This window comes from Pan paniscus, chromosome 17 (genome assembly GCF_029289425.2).
Source record: "Pan paniscus chromosome 17, NHGRI_mPanPan1-v2.0_pri, whole genome shotgun sequence".
Lineage (NCBI taxonomy): Eukaryota > Metazoa > Chordata > Mammalia > Primates > Hominidae > Pan > Pan paniscus.
Window position 1 is genome coordinate 88,710,951 of NC_073266.2, and position 20,846 is coordinate 88,731,796.

The 20,846-nt window shown below is 36.9% G+C and overlaps 1 long non-coding RNA gene across 1 annotated transcript; it reads left to right on the forward strand.

Moving 5' to 3' along the window:
* Positions 1-3,654: 3,654 nt before the first annotated feature.
* On the forward strand, positions 3,655-19,876 carry LOC129394608 (uncharacterized). Its single transcript, XR_008621910.1, has 4 exons — positions 3,655-3,912; positions 12,993-13,130; positions 16,049-16,141; positions 16,871-19,876. It is a non-coding gene; the product is annotated as an uncharacterized LOC129394608 (long non-coding RNA).
* The last annotated feature ends 970 nt before the right edge of the window (positions 19,877-20,846 follow it).

A 20,846-nucleotide genomic window follows, 5' to 3' on the forward strand; every position in this document is an offset into this window, starting at 1 on the left:
CTATTCATGACATTAAGTGAGGACTTAACTGTACACTGAGAATGGTACATGCTTGACCCTCTCACCTTCCAAAAATAGAACAGCCTCCCTAAAATAAAGCAACTTAGATAGACTGCATGATGATCAGAAATGAGCTATCCCAAATGATATGTCTCTGATGCAAACATGAGGCTATCTTGTTACAAGGAAATCATGCTTAAATACTCCATGTGGTCCTCCTGTTCAGAGAGCAAGAGACCAGAGAAGAAGCTATAACCTACTGCTTTTTCAGCTACTGTAGATAAACTTGAATTATGGGCACAATCTCTGAGCTGTTAAAAAAATAATAATAAACAGGGAAGATCCAATAGCATAAGGAATGACTGCTGAGTAGAATAGCTCAGGTTGTAGGTAAAAATGGGGTCAGAAAATAATGGTGCTGCTACGAACGGCATGGTATGACAATATTGCACTCTAGAAAGAAAGGAGTATACCCTAACTCAGGAGATTGCTTCATAAAGGGTTCTCTGTATTCTCTGTATTTATATCCATTTTGGATGAATTGAAGTGCAATGGTGCTGAAGGATACTAAAAAAAAAAAGATTTTTTTTTGCAAGATGCTGAAGGTGGTGAAAATTTGAAAATGCAGAGCTTAGTGCAATGACTGGCACATGGTCATGCTTAACTGATTGTTGTTAACAGTACCAATACAATGATACATGATTGTATTTACAGGGCAAAGTTGTTGCATGGCTGAATTCATCATTAAAGTTAGAAATAGATCAATTCATTGAAAATGCAAGTAAACCAAACCATCCTCTCATTCATATGTCCTAGTTTGCTGTGAAATAGTCAAAGTACTTGTATACAAATTGTTTAATCTCACTGTGTAAAATGCTCCCTAGTTTTTACCTGAAATACATGAGTATAGTAATATATATTATTTCTATAGGATGTGTATAGTCTTTATAAATTATGCAAAATTTGTAGCTAGCTAGCTATAGCTAGTATGTCAAATATAGATTTTCTTCAATTTCAGGTAATAAAAATAAATTCTATCAAACCTGTTACAGTAGGCTATGAAACATTAATTTTAATTCTCATCTTAGGTTGCAATATCTATTTTTAATGTTTATAATTAAAGAGATAAAAGGTAACTTTTAAAATGCAGAGTGATCGTCATTATTGCCATTTTCTCCATTTAAAATGATAATCATTTGTTTAATCAACATTAATCTTTAGAATTTCCCTGATTAGTAATTGTTTTAAAAAAAAGATTCTAAAGATGCATGCTTCGTCTCTAACCAGATGGCAAGAGAGGGGAATAAAATCTAATTATTATGTAACTTTATTTTAATATGCCTCTATTTTATTAAAGTAATAACACATTTTATTTATATGAATTATGCTCCTCTGCAAAGTTTATATATTCAAGGTTTTCTTAGGCATTAAGAGGTAAATGCCCATGTTAATATTATTTATTCATAATGGTTTTCCGTTATGTAAGCACAATTAAAAAGATTTGTCACTGATATGAACATTCCACAAACACTTATAAGAAAAATATGTATTCATTATTAAACATATTCTTTACTGTAGTCTTCATAATTACAATACTTACAATGAATTCAAAGAAAAGAATTGATCTTGTCTTCCATCACTCATTTCCAATCACTGGCCAAATTTACTTTCTCTCCTGGCCAGCATCCAGTTCTTTCCTAAGTCTGCTCATATGTTGTCCTTGAGTTGCAATATCTAAAATTGCTATAGTCACTTCAGATGCCTGAACTCTAATAACGTTTACTCTACTCTTTATCTCTGTATTTTGACCATAAGCCTTCTTAGTGATTTCAATCTTTTAAACTTTCTAAGCCAAAGTAATTCTTTTTCCCTTTTTTAAACCTTCATATGGGAGCAATAATTTCCTATTTCATAATTTTATGCTAGTTTTATATTATTATGTATTTATTCTTCTCTAATATACTTTGAAGCACTGATTTTGGATGAAATTAAATTTGATCTTTATGTATTGTCATTTGAATAGTGAAAGTTGGTATCATTTGTTGCTCTCTTTCTATTTTTTTTGAGACGGAGTCTCGCTCTGTCGCCCAGGCTGGAGTGCAGTGGCGCGATCTCGGCTCACTGCAAGCTCCGCCTCCCGGGTTCACACCATTCTCCTGCCTCAGCCTCCTGAGTAGCTGGGACTGCAGGCGCCCGCCACGACGCCCGGCTAATTTTTTGTATTTTTAGTAGAGACGGGGTTTCACTGTGTTAGCCAGGATGGTCTCGATCTCCTGACCTCGTGATCCGCCCACCTCGGCCTCCCAAAGTGTTGGGATTACAGGCGTGAGCCTCCATGCCCGGCCGGTGCTCTCTTTCAAGACTTAATTTCTTTCAACTACAAATATTGTTTTTCTCCACTCTAGTTCCATTTAAAATATTCTACATGGAATATGTTTATGCTCCTCTTTGTAGGTGAATATATTTTGTTTGCTTTTAAATGCAGCCCCCTGAAATCCATAAGACTGCCTGCAATTCTTTCTAAAAAGGCATCACTAAAAATCCAATATCTTCTAATGAAAAACATTTCCTACACCTTTGTTTTCACGGAACTTGTATCACCAATTATATCACAGTTTTTTCAGCCAATACTATTGTTTTGTTTTACATGAACTGTATACCAGAAATATGAGATATAGAAAAATAATAATTTTGAAAGACATGCCGTTGAATTGTGGTTGGACACTTCATCTAGTTCAAATACAAAGCATCCATTATTTGAACACAATGCTTAAAAATATTTTACTGAGAACTAGGAGACTGTTCCTTATAGAAAGAGGTTATTATTAATATCCTTTTTTCTCTAAAGAATATAATATAATGAATGAATATGAGTAAGTACTAAAGTGCAAAATGAAAAGACACTGCCTAAGAGAACATCTTGTAATCACTCAATCTATGATATTTTTGTTATCTTTCCTACATTACACAGGGTGTGTGTGTGTGTGTGTGTGTGTGTCTGTATAAAATGTCATGGATTCATATTAAATTAATCTGGCAGACTAATTTGTTGGGGGACTATTTTCTTGACCAGGTTTTCAATATATTTGTAGAACATAAAATATACCTATGTATATACACACATTTCTATATATTTGATATATTTTGCTAAATAGATTTTAGGTAAATCCTAAAAGAAGATAGAAATGTATTTTCCTCCACATTCTGTCCAGTCCTGGCTGGTTGGACAGTTCTCGAGTCTGTTAACATTCAAGCCCTTCCATCCGTTGAGTCTTCATCCTCAGGTTCTTGTGGTCTCTGTGTGTTCAAAGCTGGGTTGCTCTGAGACCTGAAACCCTGAAATTCTGTGTTGTAAACACTGAGGCCACATTTGGATGAAGGAACTCCCATTAGAGGAGGAGAAGTCAATGAAAATCTAGCCCCATTCCACATTAACCTGAATGGGAACAAAACCTTATCTTTGAAATTTATTTTTTCCCAAAGCTTTTATTTTAAAAGTAATATTCTGCTTTAAAACAGTTTCCAAACAAGTATAATAGATTATTATCTAGTTCAAATACAAAGCATCCATTATTTGAACACAATGAATGAGTCTTCAGAAGAGGAGTGTTTTGATTGGACTGAGAGGAACAAGAGAGGCTTTTATGATGGGAGGTAAAGTCCTGATCTAGGAGGTGCCGCTCTCTGCTAGATGTGGTCCAGGAGGGCAGGGAAAGAAGTTGAGTTTGAGGATTTGTACGCCAGAGGTATCAGCAGGATTTTGTTGAAAAGTCATATTTCTCCATGTCTTCCCCATTCAGACGGGAGTCTTGAGTCACGTGGGGAGCCCGGATGACAACTCAGTGCCTGGGTGAACCAGACCTGGCAACAGAGCGGTGCAGAGACCGAGGCATGTTGGAGTTGAACATGAAGGTCCAAAAAACACCTTTTTGATTTATACCATATGATAATATCAGATTCTTTGAAAGTTGTGGCTCTCGAACATTGACTTCTCAGTATGAAAGCACAAAGTAATTTGGATGCTTTCAAATGTTTGAAGGTTTCAAGGAATCTGGAAATTTTCAGATTCTTCCAATTCAGTATTTATAACATATCCTTCTGTTTCCTAGTTTGGAAACAGAATTCCTAATTCTTCCCCACTGAAAATTTAAGGAAGGTAGGAAAAGAGAAAAGAGGAAGAGGCAAAACATACTTGCTTCTACCAAAAGTCAAAAACATGTATTATTTAAGTAATTTCTAAATTATTAGATATTTTGATCCCGTATTCTCTCTTACATTACTTGTTACTCTCAAGAAAATGAACTATTATATATAAAAATGTGCAGTTAACATTTCACCGGGTAATACATTTCTCTTCAACAGCTGTTCCTTTAAGTATCTGACGTTAAGGATGGGATTGGGGATGGGCAACATACAGGAACGTTCTCAGGCAAATAGTGATCAAAACGACACCTTGATTATGGATAGAGCTTTTACAGAACTTGTCTTTGGTGGGCACGATAACAAATTTAGCCACCAAGCACTGGTATTGCTGAAATCTTGCTGTCTGGCCCCTATAGGCAGAGCTGCCTTATACAGGCAGCTAGCTCCTAGAAAGAAAAAAAAAAAAAAAAAAAAAAAAGAGGGACTGAAATGAGCATGTTCAATTTCTTTACTCAAATTCTTCAATCTCATCAGCCGAACTAGTCGCTTTTTGTATCCTATGCAGGAATGAGATGCCAGAGAGGGACTGGGACTCTTAATTTAGCCAAAGATTCCTCCACATCGAAGGAAACATCAGGAATATGAAGTATATATTCTTCTGCTATGGTTTATGGTCTAAATTATTTAATCAACAGAAATTTCATGTGATTGCCATTGTTTCATGAGGAAACGTCAGTTTCATTAATGAAAGGAAAGTCTTTTTCAGCTATTTGAGTTCATTTTGTAAAATCTTTCTTTTGGGAAAACATTCAGGGCTTGTAAAGTTGTTATATCTTATAGTTATGTATGGAATTTCTTTTTTTATGGAAAAATGAATAATATTTTTTCAGTGCAACTGTATTTTAGAAATATGAAAAAAATTTGCTTTTTTCTAAAAGTTTTAGGTTTTAAAATTATGCCATTAATTTTGAGGGAATTTCTTTTTTGCTTTAAATAATTGATCTCTAATGAATTATTTTTTAAATGAAATGATATTTTAAATCAAAAATGGAATAGATCTTTTACAAAACATGAAACAATATAAAAAGGTTTTAAAAAACAAAATGAGTAGAAATATAACCATTTGGAGGTAACAGCTAACATTTTGCTTATATTAATATTTAAAAAAAGAGAAAAGTTTCTTACCATCATCTTTTTTTAAAGCATCAACTTTTTTTTTTTAGAAAAAGCACATGGTATGGAGTTATTGGTTATAGTAGCAAAAAACTAATGACACCTGATTTAACCATTTCTAGATCCTTGATGAAAAACGTGGAAATAATTAACAAATTAAAATTATGCAAAGTTTTGCCAGGCCTAAAAACCCAAAGAAGTGTTCCTGGTTTAGAGTTACATGATAATAGCTTATAGGATATGTTGGAAGCAAATTACAAGGTACTAGATATATAGTTACTAATTTAATTATATGCATGGCATTGAAATAAATGTAAATACTTTAGAATACACAAACGTCAAGACTGTTTATTGAAGGGTGAACCTAAAGAAGCAATATATAAAGTTAACTTGAGGTCCTTCAGTAAGTAATTCCATTTTCTGGAATGGCACTGCTGACTAAAGATGTTCATATATTCGAGATTATAATGGTTTAAAAATAAAGTATTTTTTTCTACAATACGTCATGCTTATGATTTTAAGTAAGTGAGGTTATATTTATTATTTATGATCCTTTATAGTATGTTAAAATGCTGCATATATTATTTCTATATGCATCTTTGGAAAGTTTATATATACAATTTTCCAGTAAAAAAATAAATACCGCCCTATTAAGTTAAGCCCACAATAATCTAAAACATCTGCCATTAGTGGTGCCTTGATTACTGTTTTTAATCAAAGATTCCCAAGCAGTATCATCAAGAGACGTAAACAAAGATACTGAATATAATCTCTCCACTCTTTTCTTTATGGTATGCATTAAAAACAAGTGAGACAGCAGCTGATAGAAAATAATTTGAAACATTTCTCTGAATTGTCCTAGAAATATCACAACAGTTATTCTCATTGGTTTCTTCTCTAATTTGCAAATTATTCATAAATTTTATGGGGGGTGGTGTGCAGGCTTATTTTGCAAGCTAGCCATTAATGATTCGTCCTCATTCTGCTTACTCTTCCTTTCTCTGCGGCGCTTAATGATTATAGTCTGTTTCATCACATTGTAGCCTGACATTTTCCTTCCTTATGTTGCTGCTTTTGAAAACTGTAACTCCTCGCATTTATTTTACTTATTTTTCAAGATAATTTCAGCAATATGGTTAGAAATCTATTAAATATTTATACAGAATATTAATTATTAATTTATGTTAAGCAAAATCAACTTAACATTTCCTCTCTCCTCTGGCCTGAAATGTTGGTTTTCCTCCTGGACAGTTCCATCCACTCTATATTTCCCCAGCTGGGCATGCTATCCACAATGATAACTCCCCCTGAAGTGATCACTGCGCCTCCTTAGCTTTTCGTCAAACCTACCTCGAGAACTTCAGAACTATATTTAAAGCTCCCCCTAGATCCCACAGGGACCTCAAACTCAGCATAGCCACAAAGCATTGTCTTCAAGCCTGCACCCTCTAATTCTTTGTCTTGCCTTATATCTGTAACACCCTCATGCCCTTCTCTGATGGTGTCATTTTAGGTGGATGACCATTTCCTTCTTAGTAAAAGATAAAAACATAGATGCTAGAAGCAGTTGTGATTGGAGGACATTTCTGGAGATTTTACTTTCTGTGGCTGTTATTGAGGTGCCAGCCTGGTTGCAGGGGTTGCTACTGAACTCAAGAGCTTGTATTCTAATGCCCCATAGGTCTCATTCTCTACCAGTAGCAGACGTCACACTGATGTGTAGCCCCTTCACTCTGCTCTCCAAAAGAAGCAACATTTCCTGCTTGGAGAAAGATCGTTTTTAAGGAACATACAGCTTCTGAAAAATTATCCCCGACATTTTGTGCCATTTTATTGTGTACCAGTCTTCTGATTTTTGTATTTTAGCATTTACTGGAGAGAGATTGTAATAAACAGCTGGTTTCAAACAAAGCCCAAATGGCTACGTAGGCTTTGCCACATGGAAGGATTAGAAAAAAATCTTAGAAGAGTTCATAGGGAACAGGGTTTGAAGAAAGTATTTGCAAAGTAACACGACCTCACCCATTTCTCTCTTCACTGTCAGTAAGAAGGGAGGTTGCTATTAATCCTTATTCACTCTAAAGATCATATTGTCTGTGAGAAGCAGAGTCTGGCATCATTATTTGCTGACTGCCAATACCTGTAAATGCACATACTCACCATGAGTGCAAAGTAAAACAGCACTGGGACATTGAGAGATTACATGGTGAGTAGGAAAAGGCAAATAACATTCCTTGCAGGTATTGATAGGCAGGTGAGGTCGCCATTTATATGCTGGACTCTAGAAAAATAAAGGCAAGTATGGGCTGGATGATCATCTCATGATATATTTAATCTGATCAAGGCAACCACTGATTCGGACTATGATAGGCAAATCGGTACATCTCTCAGGGATGACTTTGAAAAGGCACATGCTGAAGACCTGAAGTCTGCATCTAAGGTATGGTATGAGGAAGCCACTGCTGTGTAGTGGCAGTACAGTGGAATTCAACAACTGCCTAGCGTTAGGGAGGTAAACAGCAACAGAGAAGGACATCACAAGCTGACCACTGAAGTGTGGTACCTAAAAGGGGGCATTAGTGAAAGTAAAGAGAAAGAGTAGAACAGAAGAAGGAAAGGAAGCACACCAGACTCCCCGAAACTCTGTAAATACTTTTGAGGAGAGCGTTTTTTAACTTTTCACTCTTTAGCCCTTACTGGAGTTACTACTTATGGTGGTTCTTATAATCCCTGGTCTTCAGAATACAAAGACAATGGATATTGGTAAGTAAGGCATTCAATGTCCTTCAAAGAATATCTCATAAAAGTTATTTACAGGGGAGATTTCTCCAGACAAAGCATCAGGTCTCACTTTGTAGGTGAAATTTTATTAGGTAAAATAGAATTTTCCAAAAAGTATGGCAGGCAAGGGAACAAAAGAAAGAGAAACTAGTGATTTTAAATTCCTCTCTACTTAATAACAGATTGTTTACTTCTTTTGGGGGCAGGTTCAGCTCATATGATGGCACTGCTCTCAGTTTGGCTGCTGCCAGCCTCCTTTCCTAATCATGATAACTAAAAAGTTAGCTGTGACTGGCCACCAATATCTCCCTTGCAGGGTTTTTTTTTTTTTAACTGTGAGATATTAACCCAACAATTCAGAAATGCATTGCAGAAAGACGTGTAAGTGATAAAGAGGGCCTGCTTATTTTCTGATTATGATCTGCATGTCATCTGTTTCTGGAGAGGAACAAGATACAATACTGAGAAATGAAAGGTATTAAAATCTAAGTGAATCAAACTCTACACCCTTAGGTAATGTTGATGAGAATAGTGACTTTATTTTCTGAGTTTATTTAGAGAGCTCTTACTAAGGGAGATATCCCTCTTCTTGTAGCAGTCAGTCCGACTATCAAAAATTAATTTTCATGCAACTCATTTCTTATTTGGATGTATAATTTCCTCTTGTTCTGCTTGTAGTGGAAGAACAAACCCATTGGTCACCCTGTTTCCTTTGACGGCCTCTCTTGTCATATGACTTTGCTGGATTCCCTCCACTAACAGCCTTGAGTACTCACTGCCCTACCCCTCAATGTCCTGTTCCCCTCCTCAACCCTGCCTTGAAGCTAGTTGCAAGTTCATTATTTTCTTCTATCTTATGGACTCTTGCATTGGTTGCTAAGTAACTTAGACATAAAACTGCTGCATATTTAGGTTCGGTGTATAGATTATTATAGTAAGAATTTATAGCTATAGTCCTGCGACTACATTCTGACCTCGGGTTTGTTTTTCATACAGTCACACTTTTAACTTATACTATCCATCACAGCTTACATACTTTTGCCGTTCTACCTGAAATTTTATCTGGTAGAATAACAAGAAATCCAAATAAAGTACACTTTTTACCCAAAATGCGATGCATTATTTTTCCTGCCTTTGAATTAAACTAATTGTTTAACACGACCACTTCTGTGAATAGTGAAAAGGGCTGTTTCATCACTCTCCAAGCAAAGCCCAAGTAGTAAAAACTAAAGGTACCGTCTAAGATATCATCAAATCTCGTCTTCAGAGCTTGTCCTTAAGTGTTACCAATATTAACATTACAGGATTTACATTTTAATTTGAATTTTTAATATTGGGCCATTTAAAAGCACAGAATGACTACCAGCTTAAGCATCCCAACATATTTCCTGCTTTTAAGTAACCTTGATAGCTGGAATAACTCCTGGAATTTAGAGAGGTGGACACTCTGAGTTCTGTTATTTTCTCATGGGAGTATTTTTCTTTTAATTTATCCTTTTAAAAATCAGCAAGATATGGCCGGGCGCGGTGGCTCACGCCTGTAATCCCAGCACTTTGGGAGGCCGAGGCGGGCGAATCACGATGTCAGGAGATCGAGACCATCCTGGCTAACACGGTGAAACCCCGTCTCTACTAAAAACACAAAAAATTAGCCAGACGTGGTGTTGGGCGCTTGTAGTCTCAGCTACTCGGGAGGCCGAGGCAGGAGAATGGCGTGAACCCAGGGGGCGGAGCTTGAAGTGAGCCGAGATCGCGCACCGCACTCCAGCCTGGGCAACAGAGCGTGACTCCGTCTCAAAAAAAAAAAAAAAATCTGCAAGATATGATGGTGTCTTAAAGCCAACAATCAACTGAAATAAATTTAATTTGTTTTAGTTCCTTTGCCAGAAATAAGTTGATTCCTTAAGTCATTATTTACATGCATTGATTATAAGATAATAGCAAAACCATTTCTTACTTTGAACACTTTGTTGTCAGTAATTGTTATGTGTCGTATCTGAATAGTCTGAAAATAATTAGTTCTGTCAGAAGGGGCTCCTTCATACAGTCTTGCTTCCCACACCTGATGTATGAGAGGAGACAGGGGTTAAAGGAGACAACCAGCTTGGGTCTCTCTCACATATTTTTGCTTCAGTTCTTCTTGGAGGCAGTAATCCATGCCCGCCTCCAGGTAACCAACCCCCAAAGAATGTATGTTATGCCTGGGATAACAGCAGGACAAAATAACTCACTTTACTTCTTTTTCTATTAACTTATTTTGGGATTTTCCTATACCCTCCACACATATGGATAATATATTTCACTGGACATGTGTAATTTACTGAGCTTTGTTATTACTATGAAACCCAATTATTATAGAAAAAGAAAGATTGCTCCCATAAATACTCTCATGCTAACCTTATTTCAGACTAGCACTGCAGGTACTGTGCCAGGTATAATACGTGCTTGGTAGGTGCAAGGTAGGAGGAAATTTTTTCTGATGCGAGATGCTTACACGGCCAAAGAAATACAGGAAGCAGGTTGTGGCATTTTTGTGTTTGCTATTTCTTTTGATTTGTCTTACTAATGGTAGAGTAGTGAATATATAATGAAAAGTTCGAGTAACAAGAATAGTTGCATATTTATTAAATAGAAGAGTGGGTGTGGTGATTTAAAAATACATGTTAAATATTGGGTTTTTGAAATCAGTAGTTTGAAGAGTCGTGCAACTAAGAAGAGCTGAAATGTGTAGTTACATTTATAAACAGAGATTGAAATACATTGTATGTTTAGAAGTATCTTAATCGATATTTTAAAATATGCTTTCTAAGTTTTTTATTTGCTTGACTATGTTGTCCCACAGTCACACAGCATGTGTGGTTGTATAGATTGTTGTATCTTCCTGGAAATGTTTGAGTACTTTGTTCTTTATACTTTTAATTGCAGCAATTTAAGTATGTATATTTTATACATAGCTGCTTTTTAATCGTATGTATTAATTGCAACAACTCAAGAATTAAATGTTCTGTAGGATTTAGAATGTACACATATGTTCAAGAGGAACCAAAGGAACATAGAATCCTGCACGTATTTCCTCCAGCTTTTTATAAAGCAAAGCTTCAATTTTAGCAGTACTCATTGCCCTCTGGTTGCCCGTATGAAATTTCCTATAGTAGATAGTAGTGTTTTTTTCTTTCTTTTTTTCTTTTTGACGGAGTCTTGCTCTATTGCCCAGGCTGGGGTGCAGTGGCGTGATCTCGGCTCACTACAACCTCGGCTCACTGCAACCTCTACCTCCTGGGTTCAAGCAATTCTCCTGCCTCAACCTCTCGAGTAGCTGGGATTACAGGCGCCACCATGCTGGCTAATTTTTGTATTTTTAGTAGAGATGGGTTTCACCATCTTGGGCAGGCTGGTGTCGAACTCCTGACCTTGTGATCCACCCACCTCAGCCTCCCAAAGCTCTGGGATGACAGCCTCCCAAAGTTCTGGGATTACAGGTGGCATAAGCCACCACCCTGGCCAGTGGGTTTCATATATATATATATATATATATATATATATATATATATATATACATATATATGTATATATTACAGGAAGAAATTAATTCTACTTTATATTGTTTACTGTATTCTCCATTGTCCCAAAGCAGAAAGTGTGAGCTTTACATACATTGTAATTATGGATGCTTTTGTGTTTTTATTACTTCCAAAATTTTTCTAGGGAAACAGGTGAATATTTCTTCAATGTTAACTCAAGCAAAATTGGGAGCAAGTGATACACACCCATTTAAAAACCAAGCTGAGAAGGGAGTTTTACCTCTTCCCAAAATATCAAACAGAGGAAATTAGAAAGGAGACTCTTCTGACAGAACTTACCCCTGAGAGTAAGAAAACACCTTTATTTATAGCCAACTACTTACCAATTTATGCAGAATAAGATACTGAGTTTAAACTTGCCTAAATCGTAGAATAATCTTAAATAATGAGAGACATTTTTCTAGACCTCCATTGCTAAATTATCAACTTTGGCTTTGATACAACATTTCTTGTTACAAAGGCAGTATTAAGAGGATTTTGTCTTGGAAAATATATATATATGGACATCAGTGGCCCAAACTGGGACTTTGTTTTTTTTTTTTAAAAAAAAAAAGAAAAAAGAAGAAATAATTGGTTGTGAAGGGACTGCTAGAAGTGAAGGAGAACAAAGCTCTGCTTCCAGTTTGTTTTCTGAGAGCTGGTACATCCATTATTCTTTGGAATAACGGAAGATGATCCATTCTAATGGAAGAGTAGAGTTTGAGTTCTTCAGAGCCATGCCTGAGGAAACCCAAGACAGACTGCATTGAAATGGCCCACACTGGGCTGGATGAGGGGCCTCTTGTACAGAGATCACGATGTGCTGAAGACTAGTTTTTCCACCCATTTCTGAGACACATAGTTCTCTTTCCCCAGACTTCTAGTGGATTTGGTGCTCATACACAACTGAGATTGTGAGACCTTATGATCAGAAATAATATGACTTAGAAAAGTAAAATAATGTGGTATTTCTAATAATGTGATATTTCTATCTCCTTAGTGTTTGGCAGAGTAAAATAAATACTAATTATAACTTCTATTAGGGTTTGATCAGAGAGCTGTGACTCTATGAATGACACACAATAAGCAATTTATTATAGGAATTAAATGTTATGTGATTGTGCGCTGGTGAAGAAGTCTATGCAAAGCAATTGACCTAGTATCTGACTGCAAGGCTGTTACAGGTAACAGGTGACAGGTTGCAGGTAAGCCAGGTTGGCAGCTGAGACATGCAGTGAGTCCTAAAAATCACACACACTGAAACCTATTAAGATGAATTAAAATCGATAAGAACAAACTGAAACTTACATTAGTTTCTCACCATCTTCAACCCAGGTGATGTCGATGAGCTACAGGAGAAGCTGGCAGCTTTCCCCACAGAGTTGGACACACACAGGCTCAGGACTCAGAAGTGAAGAAAGATTCCGTGGGGTTGGAAGAGCTGCAGGCCTGGATGAAGTCCCCAGAAACAAGGTGAGTGGGCAGAATGTATGTGAGCTGTTCTAGGGTCCAACCCCCTACACTGAACTTTAGTGTGTGAAACTAACATTAGGTGACAAGCAGAGCCCCAGGCAAAAATGTTGCTAGTGGATTACCAGAAGTAATAGAGAGAAGGACCACTCTTTGTTTCTACCCCTTAATATCTAGATCCTCAGACTATGGCTATGGGAGAAACATTGTATAGCTTTTGCTGACTTAGAGCATGCTCCACTTCCTGGACAACATTATTCCAAGCTCACAAACTGTTTCCACTAGCTAGCATGGTAACCAAGTCTTTAGAAGTCCATTCCACTAATATATCAGGTCAGCTACATGAAGGTGATTTATTGGAGACATAAGACCAATGAATTTCGTGCGCTGGGCCCCATTTTTTTTTTTTTTTTTACTTCATTTGCTGAAAATCTAGTTCCTTGGTCAGAAGCAATACTATGAGTAATATCAAGATAAAGACATTCTGTAATTTCAAGGATGACGGTTTTAGCAGAATCATAGTGGATAGATAGAGAAGGAAAATCACATCCAGAGAAAGTGTCTATGTTAGTGAAAGCAAAGATTTGCCCCTTTCATGAGGGAAATGGTCCAATATAATCAGCCTGCTGCCAGAGGCTGGCTGAACCCCTCCCCCAACCCCTTCCCATGGGAAATGTTGTTTTATTGAAACTTAGTGGTGTCTTATTGGCAAATTAGGTTTCAACATTGGCTGCAACTAGATTGGCTGGGTGCGCGGAAGTCCATGTTTCTGAATCCATATGTTATTTCCCTACCCATCACACAATGGCCACTTTTATAACAATCCTATTGGGCAAAGATAGGATGTTTCCAGAAACAATGAAAACTGGCATCAAAAAATATGTCATCTGGCCAGGCATGGTGGGTAGCTCATGCCTGTAATTCCAGCACGTTGGGAGGCTGAGGCGGGCAAATCACCTGAGGTCAGGAGTTCAAGACCAGCCTGGCCAACATGGTGAAACCCTGTCTGTACTAAAAACACAAAAATTAGCCAGGCTTGGTGGTAGGCGCCTGTAATCCCAGCTACATGGGAGGCTGAGGCATGAGAATCGCTTGAACTCAGGAGGAAGAGGTTGCAATGAGCCGAGATCGTGGCACTGCACTGCAGCCTTGGTGACAGAACGAGACTTCGTTAGAAAAAAAAAAAAGTCATCTGGTCCTTTTGATTATTATGCTGATCCTCTGTTCAAATTTCTCCTTGGTAAGAATTTGCACAGGGCACAAATGTATTCAGGTTTCCTTTCAATTCAGAGAGTTCTATTCTCATCCTTCTTTCTGGGGCCTTCTTGTTAACAGTTTTCTGATGGTAATTTTCAATTCCCTTTTCACTCATTACCAAACCGTTAGCTACTGCATGAGCATCCATGTAGATGGTTCCTCTGCCCATGCCTCCTTGAAGGCAAAGTGAATGACCAGGTACGCACCAGGTTCTGTCCACCAGGAAGTGCCGTGTATTGAGCACTGCCTGGAGTGGGGCTGTAGCACTTCAACTTTCTACCTGGAGGTACTGTAAGCATATCATGTTGCATTTTCTGCAAATAGGCTCAATTTTGCTTCACCTGTAAACTGTTTATATAGTTCTTTACTTACAGGTTGGTAACAGGTATACAGGTCATGGGCATATGAACAATTTAGTCATGCAACTTATTGTATCTTTAGGACAAGCTAGAGCTGAATTAGCATATTATACTTTCATTTGATAAGGAGTCTGGGTTATTTCTCTATGGAGCTAAAAAACACTTGGTCCAAGATTCAGAGAATATGTGTAGTGAGACAGAATGGGAGTTGGAGAAGCTATGGCCCATGCCAACAAGGTGAAATAGCAGATCTGTGACAATGACATGAGCTACCACAATGCATGGCATTCTGTGCAGACCTTCACAACATTAACAAATTGCTTTTCATGTTTACTATGTTTTATTTCTTTGGTATATTACATGTAAGTTGCTGCTGCATTTGTTTCTTTCTAAATATTTTCTTTCTCAATTTTCTTTATAAAACCATTTCCACTTTCCAAGAAGAGGCCAATGTTATATGCATCAGATATTCCACTGCCGTGCCATTATCGTGGTAGATTGCAAGACCCAGTGCTGTATAGAATGTTATTGACAGCAAAATACCACACAGTGTCTCCCAAAAGATGAATGCTAGTTTTCCTTTAGCCGAAAGCAAAGTGGAGGGATTCGATTTCCAGAAATAACATCTGAAGTCCTCAACAGAATAAATTTCTCCAAGGCAATACATATTGCAGTAAGTTTCTGCCATACTGAATGCCAAAATAGGTTATCTTCCAGGGACTTAAACCATACGAGTCTGCCTGTCAGACTGTTGTCAGCAATAAATAGGTCCTCACTGCCCTTTAATACATATTCAATATGGTATTGAATGGTATTGAATGGCAAGGAGGATGGTAAACCAAACTCCTGCTTACCCTACCCAAGAATTTCAGCACTGAAAGGAACAATAGGAATTTTCAACCTCAAGCCTCTCATTTTCAGTTGGAAAACTGAGACTCATCAAAGTGAAACGGTTTGCTCAGCATTAGCTAGGAAGGAATCACACCTGGAAGTGAAATGCTGCACCCCGTAGGCTGAATTCAGGGTAACTTTTATATTTCACAGAATGAGTTGTGCCCTATTATGCTGATTCTATGGGCACAATTAGAAATCAAAGAAAAACCAGTTTTGGAAAGTGGAGAGGATAGAAATGACTAATCATCTTTCTTCGTTTTGGAGGGCAATAACAGCATTTTCTAGGCCTTTGATGGTTGAGCAGGGTCACTGGATTTGTCCTGGCTGATAGATTGTGAAAGGAAGGGACCCGCAGCACATTCAGACTGAGCAGTAAAGGGCTTCTCTAGCTTCTTTCTTCTCCTGCCACAGTGACCGTGGAAACATCCTGCTGAGATGAAGAAACTGTGACTCACTCTGTCTGCATCCCTGAGCTTTCACCTGGAAAAGGCACTGACCTTGTGTGTGAGTAAAAAATAAATGTCTGTTTTATTATACCACCAAGATTTGAGGGTTTGGTTATTTGTTATAGCACTGTACACTATTTTACCCTGACTAATATATCTTAAAGTATGCTTATATTAAAAACGAAGTGATATATAGAGACTTGGCAGAATGACTAATGAAGAGTTGCCAGTTGTTCTAATTTTGTCAACGATCAGCTTACTTTCAATGCATTAAGTGCTCTAAGCACAGGAAATATATCCCTGATTATAGTATATGTTGGATATAGCGTATTTACTTATTGAATATTTATTTAGAATATGCTGGAGATTTTATAGAAAAGTGAACATGAAATAATGATACTTCAGATTTTGTAAATGCTGAAGAGTGTAATTTTAATTCTACTCATTCAAGTTACCTCTCTTGTAAGTGTGGCTAAATTATATACCTTCTGCTTCTGGACATCACTTGGCCCAAATATCCCATCTTTTTTTCCAGATTTCAGCATAATATAACTCTGATGATTCTCTTTAGAATTGTACATTTGGGGATAGGCCTGCTATGAATGTCACAAGTAAATTCTCTAATAAAATAATAAGCACTTACACTATAGGAATAATCTGCTTGGTTGAGAATCATTAGAGCCTACCAATCTGCAATTATTATTTTCACTTAATTAGAGGACCTTAATGAATGCAAAATGTGTACTTTCCAAAGTATAAATGTAAAAACCTTTTTCTTATGCTTCAGGTCGAAGTCTGCACACTTTCATTTTGGAGATATATTTCACTCTGAATAGTGAATCAGAGTGAGGTGAAACATCTGGCTTATAAAATGTTTCAAACCTCAAACCACTTTAGATACTTGGAAATCATCTTCTCCACACATTTATTATAAAACAGGAAGAGACCCAGAAAAAAATGCCACTCTATTTTGAAGATGGAAAGTAAGTGTCATTGATGTAAAATTCTTGGATTTCTTTTGTGTAGTTGTAGACTGTGATTGCCAGTATATGGTCCACAAAGTTGTTGGTCATTTTGTAAATTTAAAATTTGCCAGTTAGACCTAAAAATCATCTCCTACACGTGATGGCAAGCCTAGAGGTGGTCGGCCCATCCTTGCCCCTTTTGTCTCTCTGCTCAGTCAGCTTAGTCTGTGCTGTCCACCCCCATGCTGATCACCAAATGGTCACTCTGTGGTGCTCCAGTTCCACCTCTCAGCTGTGTTCCAGGCAGGAAGAAAGACAAAAGCAAAACTGCATTCAGTAGAGCATGCCCACTTTGAGAGAGAGCTCGTCCAGAAGCTGGCCAGGGCAGCGTCTTGCCTCTTCTTTACATTAGATCACTGGCTCCCAGCAGCAGCACCAGCTACAGAGCCTCTTGCTCCCTTCCTTCCTTGTTCTCCTCTGTCTCTATGTGTATGTGTGTGCATACATATTTATAGACACACACACACATACACACAAAATACTATATTATGTCATATAGTTTTCTGAATGTGTTGGTACCCTGAATGATATATGTTGGTAGGAAAAGAGGAAAGTGTGGACATTTATGGGCAGCCAACTTTACCAGTTGGGCCTAGACTACCTAAAGATTATCAGTACAATTTATGCTCCAAGAAAGTAGTGTGCATATCTTCGTTACTGTAGTTCAAACACCTAGGAGAATACCTGGCTTATAGTTGGTACTAAGGACATATTTTTGAAGAAAGAAAGAGTCAGGGAATGCATACTTGTTTTAGGAAAGAGTGCTTTCAGCTTCTAACAAAGCCTAATTCCCTTTTCCTTCATTGTTCTTCTATTTCTTCGAAACAAACATATTGTATTGATGGATGATGGATGGTGACTATGAGTTTCTGCTTTCACTGGAGGTGGGGTGGGAGGTACACATCCAAACATGCTTAGCCTCCCTGGGTGTGTGGATCTGCGGATGAATGTTTCCATATCAAAATCTGAACTGACTACGTTCCCTTTGTAGTTTAAATTATTTCAACCACAGAGAGGAGCTGAATATTAAGTTAACTGTGTTCATCTGCCAGAAAAATTAAATATCAGTGTAGAAAATAATCTTAGCGTTCACTTAAACTGCCTTAACAGTTTTAAAAAGGCACTTAAATCTAGCAATCATATGTTTTGGTTTACCTGGAAGTTTCTGTTTGTTGCTTTTGAAGTAGCTTAATTATTCCTGTCTGAAGAGTCCTGGTTGGTGTGGTATTCAATGCTCATGGTACTCCAAGAGGGCCTGCTGATATTTACAGAGTCACAAAAGTCACCCATGATCTTTGACACTTGGTTTAATGATCTTCCCTCTATATTGTACTGACGGTCTGCGTGCTTCCCTAAATGACTGTGCATGAAAATCATATTCAATTTTTTAAATTTTAATTGCTTGGGGGACACTTCCATAAAAATCTGGCTCAGTGTCTGGCTGGGGCATTTCCAGCAAGAACCCTGAGTGATTCTGGTGCAGGTGATACTGAGATCACAAACTGAATAACACTAAAATAAATGAAACGGGGCTTAAATTTTACAGCTCATGGAAGAGCTCATGAAAATTCTTAACAAATAGAAACCTAGATGAAAATTTACTGCATGAAGCTAAAGACAAGTGTTTTCCTGATTAAAAAATCAAAAGCACAACATTTAAGTAAGAATTATCCTGCTAATTCTCACCATGATAGTGCACATGCCTAATCTACTACATTGAAACATACAGTTTATAAACTCTATGCCACTTGCATGGATAATTGATGTAGTCGAATTGCACTGGAATTGGAATTTTCACTGCAGAATACCAGCTGTGGCTGCTGTCCAGGGGAGAACCCTGCTCCAAGTGCTCAACATTGGCTGCTGTAGTTCATGGAATATTTAATTGTCTGCTGAAAAATAAATTGCAATTAGCATTAACCAGCTTTTAAATATTTGCCTTGCATTACAGTTTTTCCTTTTTATTTTGATGCAAAAGAAAAAAAAATTAGAATGCTAAAGAATACAGAAGGCTTGGTTTATTTGAGAGTAATACAGACATGTTGTCCAGAATCATGCTAGTTGCTTTAAATATATTTTCTCTAATTTTCAGACTAATGCCATGGGAGATACCCTCTCCATTATATTAAATAGAAAACTGAAACTCAGGCAGATAAAATAATAAATCCGAGTCCCCATTGAAAGTAAGAATTGAAAACCAAGACTATCTATGGCAAAATGTGATCTTCTCAACACTTACAGTGTCTTTCTATCTTTGACTTCTCTTTCTCTGTCTCTCTTTATAGATTTATAACCTATTTCTCCATCCATCCATCCATCCATCCATCCATCCATCCATCCATCCATTTATCCATCCATCCATTTTTCCATCCATCCATCCATCCATCCATCCATCCATCCATCCATCCATCCATCTATCCATCTATCCATCCATCCATCCATCCATCCAACTATCCATCCATCCCATTGCATGTTGTTTCCTATCTACATTCCTAACTCTGCCTATCATACAATTATTTGGCATTATCCTTTAATTTGCAATAGGGTTGCCAGCAGGTGTCCTGAAATTTTCCTATGCCAAAAGTTCTATTCTGTAAAGAGTAATAGACTTTTAAGGTGAGAAGGTTATTTTGAAGACTGATAAATATCTTTTCTGTTGTATGTGAGGAAATTTAGGCCCAGGGAAATTAAGCAACTTATTTACACTGGCATATTAAGTTATTGGCAGAGATTAAATATAATTAAGTCTTTTGACTCATAATTTATTTTTCCACCTGGAACTTTAGGTTAAAGGCTACTAGTTAAATATTGAATAAGCTCAAGTATAACATTTCCAGGTAACCAAAAAAGGGAGAAAAAATCTATTCATAGAGTTGATTTGTTTTATAAGTTAATGCAAAGACTGATTTTAAAAATCACATAGACTTACAAATTCCAGGATAAATACCTTCCTTTCTAGAGACTGACACTGCTGTGTAGAACACAAGGCAGCATTTCTGAATGAAATTGGCCTATTTATAAGGTTTGCCTCCAGTAGATTCTGCTAAACCTATGGTGTCAGCCAGATGCAGTGGCTCATGCCTGTAATCCTAGTACTTCAGGAGGCCGAGGAGGGAGGATCACTTGAACCCAGGAGTTGAAGATCAGCCTGGACAACATAAAGACACTTCTTCTCTATAAAATAACAATAAAATAATAATTTTAAAAGTAAGTAAAATAAAACCATGGTTTCTCTAGTGTTAGATTTGGATAAACCAACCCAAATAATATCTAGCAGTTCTTAGAGCTGTAACAATAGACTAACCATTGGTGTATCATAGACCATTCTTAAAATTTTCAAATGTCAGTACTGAATGGCATGGAACAGGAATAATATTTATCAGAGTATCTACTAGTGCCAGTCAACATGAAAATGCTTACATGTAATATTAATGCCAATCCTTACAACCATTTTCTAATTAAATAGATATCTTAGTAATTATAAAAATATTTTGTTACTTATTTTAAATTAGTGTTGTCATTTTATCAATTTTTAAACTAAGATTGAGAAGTGTTAACTTCCTTAAGCTCACATAAAGAGGATTACATGAAATACATTACCTGAAGAAAAATGTATTTCATTCTTGTATGAATCACAATATAGTAGAATATGGTAGAAAACATACTTATCACACAAAACAGCATGTTTGAAAAAAATTAATGTAATGGTTCAGGTTGCAGTTAATAATTGACTTAGAC